At 49.1% G+C, this 9,106-nt stretch overlaps 1 non-coding gene across 1 annotated transcript; it reads right to left on the bottom strand.

The window, feature by feature from the left end:
- Positions 1-1,159: 1,159 nt before the first annotated feature.
- On the bottom strand, positions 1,160-1,321 carry LOC138462549 (U1 spliceosomal RNA). Its single transcript, XR_011265149.1, has one exon. It is a non-coding gene; the product is annotated as a U1 spliceosomal RNA (small nuclear RNA).
- Between the last annotated feature and the right edge of the window lie 7,785 nt (positions 1,322-9,106).

The raw sequence follows: 9,106 nt of genomic DNA on the forward strand, positions 1-9,106 counted from the left end.
GAGGCCAGCAGAATAGGCACATTGTAGCACAGTTCCTTTGTAATAGTCATTAGTTATCCACGGTAGTATAGCTCAGTGACAACCCACTCATCTTGGAAGGAAGACGACGCAAAGCAACACAGGTCCTAATCCCGGGTCCGTGCTTGCAAACGTCTTCGGTAATGCGCGCGTGATACAAAAACAATTATTATTATAGAATAATCCATCATCGTGAGGGATCATTTCTGTAATGTACAGCTCAGTTTACTGCAAAGGACCTAGACACGAAAGGGATAGGAACTAGATGTCGTTGGCGTGTGGTTGTGTGATGGACTTGGGCAGTGCTCAAGCGGGCCCTAGCGGTGTGGAGGTTTTTCCCCAGATTAGTTTGTAAGCATAGTATAGCTTTCATCAGGCCCTGCTCGGCCTGAGATTTGCATAAATTCCTGCCTGGCCACTAGCCAGCAGGCCCGGTTGGAATGTGAACAGGCCTGGTGCAGTGTGCCCACTGGCCTGTCGGCCCCAGACGGGTCCATGGCCCTCCTGAGCCAACTGGTCACCCTGCTTAACAAGAGCGTCTCAGGTGGGGTGCCCCCCAGCAGGACACAGCAATGCCGTGAAGGCAAGGCCCGACCGTGCCCGATCGGTGCTCGGACGGGGCTGCCAGCGACAGCTGGTAGCCAGCCCCCCCACACGTCCCCCTTCCTGCCCCCAGGAGCTGGCAGGGCCTTCTTAAGGTTGAGGGCCTGGGTGTGAAAACAGAGCCAGGGCAGGGTGGCTTCAAGAACAACAGGGGCACCCGATATCATGGGGCGCACAAGTCTGGGATTAGGCACGTATGCACTTCATCCCACCAGTGAATGCTGGCCCTCTGGACTGCAGCAAAATTCTACTACAAGACCAGGGGCTGTGTGTGCAACCTACTCACACACATGACTTTTTCTTTCTTTCACCAATACATCAGGGCTGTGGACCCCTGAGCTGCTCAGGGCTGGCCCTTTTGACTGCAGCAAAAGAAATTCTGCTACAAGACCAGGGGCTCTATGTGCAAACAACCTGACTCGCACACGTAACTTAGGAGCTCTGTGTGCAAACAACCTGACTCGCACACGTGACTTAGGAGCTCTGTGTGCAAACAACCTGACTCGCACACGTGACTTTCTTTCTTTCACCAATAAATCAGGGGAAAGCGAGAACGCAGTTCCCCACTACCAGAAATAATGCAGTCGAGTGTCCCGCATTTGAGGACATGCAGGGATCAGCAAATCCATGTGCAATGGATGAGCCTCACCCTGGGAGATCTGCCTTTCTGATCACAGATTCTGCCCTGCCAGCTAAGAATGAGTTGCAAGCAAGAGGGCAGGGGTTGGGCCGGTTCTGGAAGCTCTGCTAAGCGAGAGTGAGAAGGCAGGCACTGACCCAGCCCCAGCCCTCCCGGAAACCACAACCCCCATGACCCGGTGAATTTATTTATTTATGCAATGTTTGTCAGATACAGGTACCCGACAAACATTGCATAAATAAATCTGCCGGGTCCACGTATCAGACAAACATTTCTTAAATAAATAAATTAACCGGGTCGTGGCTGAGGACTGTAACTGCCTCTGGTGACCCTTGGTCTCCAGAGGCAGTTACTGTCCCTCGCCATGACCTGGTTAATGTATTCATTTATGCAATGTTTGTCGGATACAGGCACCCGACAAACATTGCATAAATTAATCTGCCGGGTCCATGTTTTTTTTTATTCTTTTCAGCCACGCAACAGTTATAACCCTAATCCTTTGTCTGTGCGGGCCGTATGTTGGACGGTGATTTTCCCCGCTTTCTGCCTTCTACATCCTACGCAGCTCGAGGTCTTTCTGAAGCTCCCACCCTTCCTAAATTTCCTGATCTGTTGGGCCCACGGACGCTTTCTGCACCAGGAATTACACTGCAAATTGGCAGTGTGTTCTAACCTTCTGCTGCTTTAAATTGCACTGACTCATTTCAATGAAATGGATGTTTCTTGCTGCCTCACAGTGTGTTTGAGGTTTTCCATCATGGCTGCCTAGCCTCCTCGTTTGTATGAGGCTGGCTGTGTATCTAAAGTGCCTCCCCTCCATCTTCTGCAGTGATTGGCTTCAGCCGGCCCCTGTTTCAAAGATCTACTTCCTAAGGTCCCTGTCAGATTCTCGGTCTGCTTCACAGGCTGCATCATGAGATTCTGCAACAGCCAAACCCTCCTCGTCACTGAGGCTGCTTCCCTGGACTATTGGCCTGCCATGACTCCCTTACCATATTCTGTTTGGGTTAGTTCCCTCCTTGATTTACCTGTACTCCCTTCTCAGAGGGTACTCAACTCTTCCTGTCATGCTCTCATGTGAAGCTTATCTATACTCACCTCTACCATCTGACTACCACTCTAAATTCCTTAAACTACTGGTCTCCCGTTTAACTTTTAAGTCAAACTTTGGTGTATTCTTGCATTTACTTGAAAGTCAAACTTGGGTGTATTCTTGCATTTACTTGAAAGTCAAACTTGGGTGTATTCTTGCATTTACTTGAAAGTTCAACTTCAGTGTATTTCTGCATTTAACTTTTGACCATTGATTGTAACCTGCTAGCCCAGTGACTGTTCAATACTGCTTTACTTGCTTACTCCTCCCTCTGCAACTTCTCATTTCCACTCATGGCACTTTCTGTTTCTCCCATCTATTCCAACTGCTTCCATATCAACTACCCTTCCCGTCTCACTAAGTCTGGAAAAAAGAAATTTAAAAAGGATATCTTGGCCTCCAACCCTGGACTCCCCATCGCTGATACCTATACCAGTGCCTCTTCCAGACAGACCCTCACCGACATCCTCCTTGTTGTTCCTTCGCCGGATCTATGGACCCCCCATATGATCTCTGTGCTTTGTCCTGTCTCCTCCTCTCCCATTAATGGTGGCACTCGCTGAGATGTCCTCATGGCTTCTTTCGACTCCTCCAGAATCATCCTAATGTCTACCTAAATGGCACTGTCATGGTCCAAGGTCCTCAGGCCAATCTCCTCCTCTTCGATAGGCATTTCCCTCGCCTCATCTACTTCCTCTCATCTCCAGCTGTCCCCTCCTCTCACTTCCTGGCTACCTTACCCACTTTTTCCTCCTCCTCTGCCACTCTTCAGGCAACCTCCACAACTCTGCAGGGCGTACCTCTGATTTGTACCCCTCCCCGGAAGGTCTTTAAGGCCGGCAACCTTCCTTATCTTGCCACTCTCAACTCTCGCTCTGCTGTCAAACACGCCTTGGACATCTGCCACCTCCTTGAAGAACTGGACCTTGATGTCCTCGGTCTTATGGAGACATGGCTCACGGCCAGCTCTGTTACGAGCTTTGACACTCTACTCCCGGAGGGCTACAAGATCCTCTGCACACCCAGATCCACTCGACCTGGAGGGGGCATAGCCCTGATCTTTCCTGAGTGGATTCCTGCCACTATCATTCCCATTCAGATTTACTCCTCTTTTGAATGCCTTGTCTGCAGGCTCTCACTCTCTCATAGCCACTCTCTTACTGTTGCTACTCTCTACCGGCCCCCGGGCAAATCGCCTCTTTTCTCTCTGAGTGGGCCGACCTCTCCTCCTCCCTTCTGGCCTCAACCACTCAACTCCTCCTCCTTGGTGACCTCAACATTCACCTCGATTCTTATGGTCCCTCATCGCTGCTCTTTCGCATTCTCTGCAATACCCCTCTCCCTCTCCATCCTCCCCTCTGGCCCGACACACTCTGCAGGACACACACTTGAAGTCTTGATCTCCCCTGGCCTCCCCCTCTCTATTCCTCTGACCACTCCTCTCTCCTGAAGTGACCACTGCCTCCTCTCCTCCCGTCTCTCACTCTCTTCTCCCCAAGCCAACCACACCCCAACACTTCCACTTACCTTCTCAGACTTCCGACCTATGAAGCGTGTGTCAGCTGAGGCTTTCGCTGCCACCTTCTCTCCCCCTCCTCCTCCCCTGGCTGACTCTCACCCCGACACAACCCTGTCCCTTCTCTACTCTTCCATCTCTGATACTCTTGATGCTCTTGCCCCTGTCATGAGGATCTGCTTGAAGTCCAAAGCCAAGTGCGATTCCTGGTATGACTCCAACCTAGCTACACTTAAATGTAAGTGTAGGGCGGCTGAGAAAAAATGGAGGTCTTCTTGCTCATCCTCTGACAAACTGGCCTGTCGCCTGCTCCAAAGGCAATACCGACTCTCTGTCCGCACTAAGAAGAGAGTCCACATTCAAGCCTGTGTCTCTGCGGCATCCAACAACTCGGCCAAACTCTTTAAATCTGCAAGGAGCTTGCCAACCCTGCAGCAATCTCCTCCCCTCCTCTTGCCTCCCAGGCTCTCTGCAATGCCCTTGCCTCGCACTTTATCTCTAAAACCCAGGACATCCTGTCCACCCTCGCCTCCTCTCCCCCTCCTATTCCCTCTCAGTCTGTGCTTGGAGACCCCCCTTTAAGCACCCCCCACCATCCTTCTCTTCCTTTCCTATTTTCTCCCCTGACGAGGTTGCTAGACAAGTCCGATCTATGAAAGTCTCATCAAAACAGGTTCATCCCTGTTCCTCCAAAACCATCAAGGACCACATTGACACCCTCGCTCCTGCCCTTGCTGATTTTTGCAACCACTCGTTTGCCTCAGGATCCTTCCCCTCCCCTCTGAAGCACTCCCTTGTGCATCCTCTTCTCAAGAAACCCACAGCTGATCCTTCCTGTGCGGCAAACTATCGCCCAATTTCCATTACCTCCTTTCTGGGCAAACTCCTGGAAAAGCTGGCCATCTCTCAGCTTAACCTTCATTCAGATTCTGTTGGTTGTCGCCATGACCACCAGTCTGGCTACAGAGCGGCCAGAAGCACAGAAACTGCTCTCCTCAATATGCGTGAAGATCTGCTCTCCAACCTTGATTCTAACATTCCCTCTGTCCTCATCCTCCTTGATATCTCTTCTGCCTTCGACACGGTCAACCACACCTTCCTGCTCAACCGTCTCCGTGATAATCTGGGTATCACTGATCAGGCTCTGGCCTGGCAGACCGCTTTCCTCTCTGATCGACCCTCCCAGGTCCAACTGGGGTCTTTCCTATCATCTATCTTCCTCTCCACCTGTGGGGTTCCCCAGGGGTCTAACCTCTCACCCTGGCTTTTCAACCAATACCTGGCAACTCTCGCTCACTGCATTGCCATTTTCTGCTCATATTTCCAGTGCTACGCTGATGACACAACTCATTTTCCGGCTGCCCTCGGCCACCTCCTCTCCCTCTCTCATCTCTGACTGCCTAACTGCCATTCAAAATTGGTGTGCCGCCAATGATCTTTGAATGCCAGCAAGATGGAGATCCTCCTCATTGGCACACCATCTCCATCCTTTTCCCTCACACTCTGGCCGGCCTCCCTTGGCCCTCCTCCTAGCCCTACCTGCGAGGCTAAGAACCTTGGCGTCATCTTTGACTCCACACTTTCCTTCTCGGCCCATATCTCTAATGTTTCTAAAAAGAAAGTTCCGACTGCACCTCCTCAGAGGTAGTCTGCCTTTCCTCTCCTTCCCCCAGAAGCTCATGGTATCCCAAGCTCTGGTTCTCTCTAGCTTGGACTATTGTAACAGCCTCTTTCTAAATCTACCTGCCTCTGCTCTCCGCCCTCTACAACTTATCCAGAACAGGACTGCGAGACTTGTCCGTGGAAGCTTTTGCATGGTTAACCTTTGACACAGCTTTCTCCTGTCCTGGAATAAACACTGCCACTGTGCTTCCTGATACCTGAGATCGTATCTCTCCAGCTTTGAAATCTCTCCAGCTTTGAAATCTCTCCATTGGCTCCCAGTGGATGCAAGGATTAAATTCAAAACCCTCTGCATTGTCCACAAGGCTTTCTGGGGCCTGGGTCCAAAATACCTTCAGCTATCCCTCCGCAAATACCTCCCCTCGTGAGCTCTTCGCTCCTCTACCTCTAACTCCCTCCGGGTCAATCGTTTTTCAAAGAAACGAGCTGGGGGTAGATCTCTATCTTCGGCTGGGGCCTCCCTCTGGAACAGCCTCCCTGCCACTCTAAAACTTGAGGAGAACCATCTCCGGTTCCGGAACCACCTCAAAACCTTCCTCTTTGCTTCTGCCTTCGCTCCCCTTCTTCCCTGCTGATCTGCTCTCTCTTGGCACTGTGCACCTGGCCACCCTCTGTCCCCTGGGCCCAGGTACCTGCTCACCCTGCCACCTTCCTGCACTGCCTCCTGGCCACCCCTTGCACTGGGGTCTGTATCTGTACCCATACAGCCCCCCCCCATTTTCCTTCTTTTTCTGCACTTATTCAGACTTACCCAGTCTGCTGCCTTAAACACAGCACTTGCTGGCTGCACTACCACAGTATATTGCCTCAATTTTCTATTTATTTTGTTTATCTGCGCTCCTCGGCTCCACACTTTCCACTCTCCCCCTTCCATGCACTTTTTCCCTTTTCCCTTTCCCATGCACTTGCACGTTCTCAATGTCACTGGGCCTAGTAAGATCGTTTTTATGATGTGCTGTGTTCTCCCGTATTCCCCTCCCTTGCCTAGTCGCACTCTGAAACACTTGTGTATGAGCGCGATACAAATAAAATATATCATATATCAGATCATAACCCTGCGTAAGTGATATGATGGCATCCACAAGGGATTACCCAAATGCATGTGGCGTATCGCTGTAGTTACAGGACTAGGATTTCGTGTCCCAGTACTTTAACTTTTTTAATCATGGTTACATGCTTTTTACTTTAGAAATTGCCAGGCATAGTCTACACGCCCTCTCCATGACCCAGTCTTTGGTGATGATCTATTTGTAGCATCCCAGACCCAACACATACAAGCATAAGGACAACTTTCTTTATATTTGTACAGATGATATCTACCTCTATAAACAGAAACCGAAATCACTAAGGCTTCTTGTTTCTAAGCCTAGAGATAAATACAGTGAGAATAAATTCCAATCATGTGATCGGTTGACAATCCAAAAGAAATGAGCGGAACATTCTGGATATACTGTCCACTAGAAGGAACATTAGTCCAAAAAGAAACACTAGTGTGGCTGTTTACGCAAATCTCTTGGTGCAGACTCAGCAGGGCACCGGTTGTTGGTCCAGGTGAAAGCACTAAATTAAAATGTGCCGAAACGTCACTGCATCATTTGTCTTGTAACGTCAACCCTGTTAAAACCAATGAACTTTGCCAATGGTGGAAGTGGGAATTACTCTCGGACTATGGATCACTAATTTTGATGAATTTATGGATCTCGTGAAGACCAATGAGTTCTGCCAATGGGCCAGTTAGGAACTATTTTCTGACTACAGACTATCTATTTGAAGGATTTATGTTTTGCGCCTATATGATTGCGGTAAGGTGGCTTGGTCCACATCCACCAGGAGCCAGGATGTATAAAAGGAGACTTCTTTATTGAAGTTGCAGCTCAGCAGGAGCAAGCAGTAGGAATAGAACCCAGATACAATAGGGACACATCCACCGGCCACCGAGTGGCGTCGCCAGGAATCAAATTTAGGAGAGGCACAGAGGCGGCCAAAGATAAAAGTAGGTGGCAGGGGGTTCACAGAAAAAAGTGGGGAGGAGGGTGCCTGTGCAAGGTAATGTGTGACATCACCAGCACTCCTGCAGAGAGGCTTTTCTGCACACCAACTACCCACACCCCACTGCACCTCCCCTCCCATCAGAATGCGGGCACAAGACCATTCAGTGACTAATGGCCCATCATGAGCAGTTTCGTGCAATGCATTCTGATGGGCGGGGCTGCAAGCTGCTCTGCACACTATGGAGGTCGCTGTGCAGAAGCCGGGCAGGAACATCGGAGAAGTGGCTCGTGCTCATGTTCATACCAATGCCAGAATGCATACCAAGATCACTGCTCGCTTCAAGACAAAAAGAGGGTGTTTGCTGTGTGATCTGCAGACAATTGCCTTGCTGAGTGTCACAAATAACACAGAACACGGTCACTGCTCGCCTTAGGTAGGGGGGGGGCACGGGTCCCCCAGGACCCTTCTAGCGAAGCCACTGTGCCCTACTCCCTCTCGCCAGCCTCTCGCCAACTGTGACTCCAGGAACACACAGCAGAGAACTCTCACTCAACATTCCACCCTAGGAGCAACCATACCATCACATCCATACATAGAGTAGATGGGGAAAGGTACATTACCACAATGATCAATAATGTTCTCTTCCTCCAATTCATTTTCATGTTTATATTCGTGTTCCTGATTGTTTTGTTTCTTTAATCACAGGAGACCTACAATTACACTGAATTGTTGTGTCAAAACATTTTCTCTTTTTGATAACGAGCATCCAATAAATGTCTTAAAATGTATTTGTGTGCACTAACACACTTTAGGATTGTTTTAAGAAATTGGGCCAGCTCATTTGGTATAAAAGTTTAATTAAATTTGCAAATATAGCGCCGCACAGAAAGAATTAATGACGCATTTTAAATCGACCCAATGGGAACAACTTCTGTTTTTGGTCACACAGATTTAAAGCCTTAAGGGCCCGATTCAGATCTTTCGAGGTCAGTCAGATATGCAACACGAAGTTGGTTAATAACATACCCTTATAATGAAGCCCAAAGAGAACATTGCAGAGGGTCACAGGCGATATGTAAATGGTAAGCGCGCCCTATTTGGTTTCCTAGTTATTTGAGCGTTTTGCGCCATCTAGTGGTACAATATAGTAAACACGTAAAGGATTAAAAATCCAGTCAAATCAAAAGCATACATTCTTATATTTTATATACATTTTTGCATAGGGTGTAATTTTTCACAGACTTACAAAGTTGTCAATACTAGAGACTTGGGGCAGTCCCATTATTGCAGGTCAGATCCTGCACCCACCAGCCAATTGTATAGGCGGTGCCATTCCCTTGTACCCACATACTAAAGAACACATTCCATCGACAACCACACTTTATGAGAGGTCACCACTACAATGCTCACAACACTGCAGGGGATCTATGCATCGTCATATGCAGGGCACTACACAACACACTACTGTGGCAAGCCAAAAGGAGGACTCGGACTCAAGGACATGGTATCGAAAGGTTGTATTTAACTTAAACGAAATCGACTTGCTAGCCCTATTGCCCTA

The sequence above is a fragment of the Ambystoma mexicanum genome, chromosome 1p, assembly GCF_040938575.1.
Source record: "Ambystoma mexicanum isolate Mex_15411 chromosome 1p, UKY_AmexF1_1, whole genome shotgun sequence".
Taxonomy (NCBI): Eukaryota; Metazoa; Chordata; class Amphibia; order Caudata; family Ambystomatidae; genus Ambystoma; species Ambystoma mexicanum.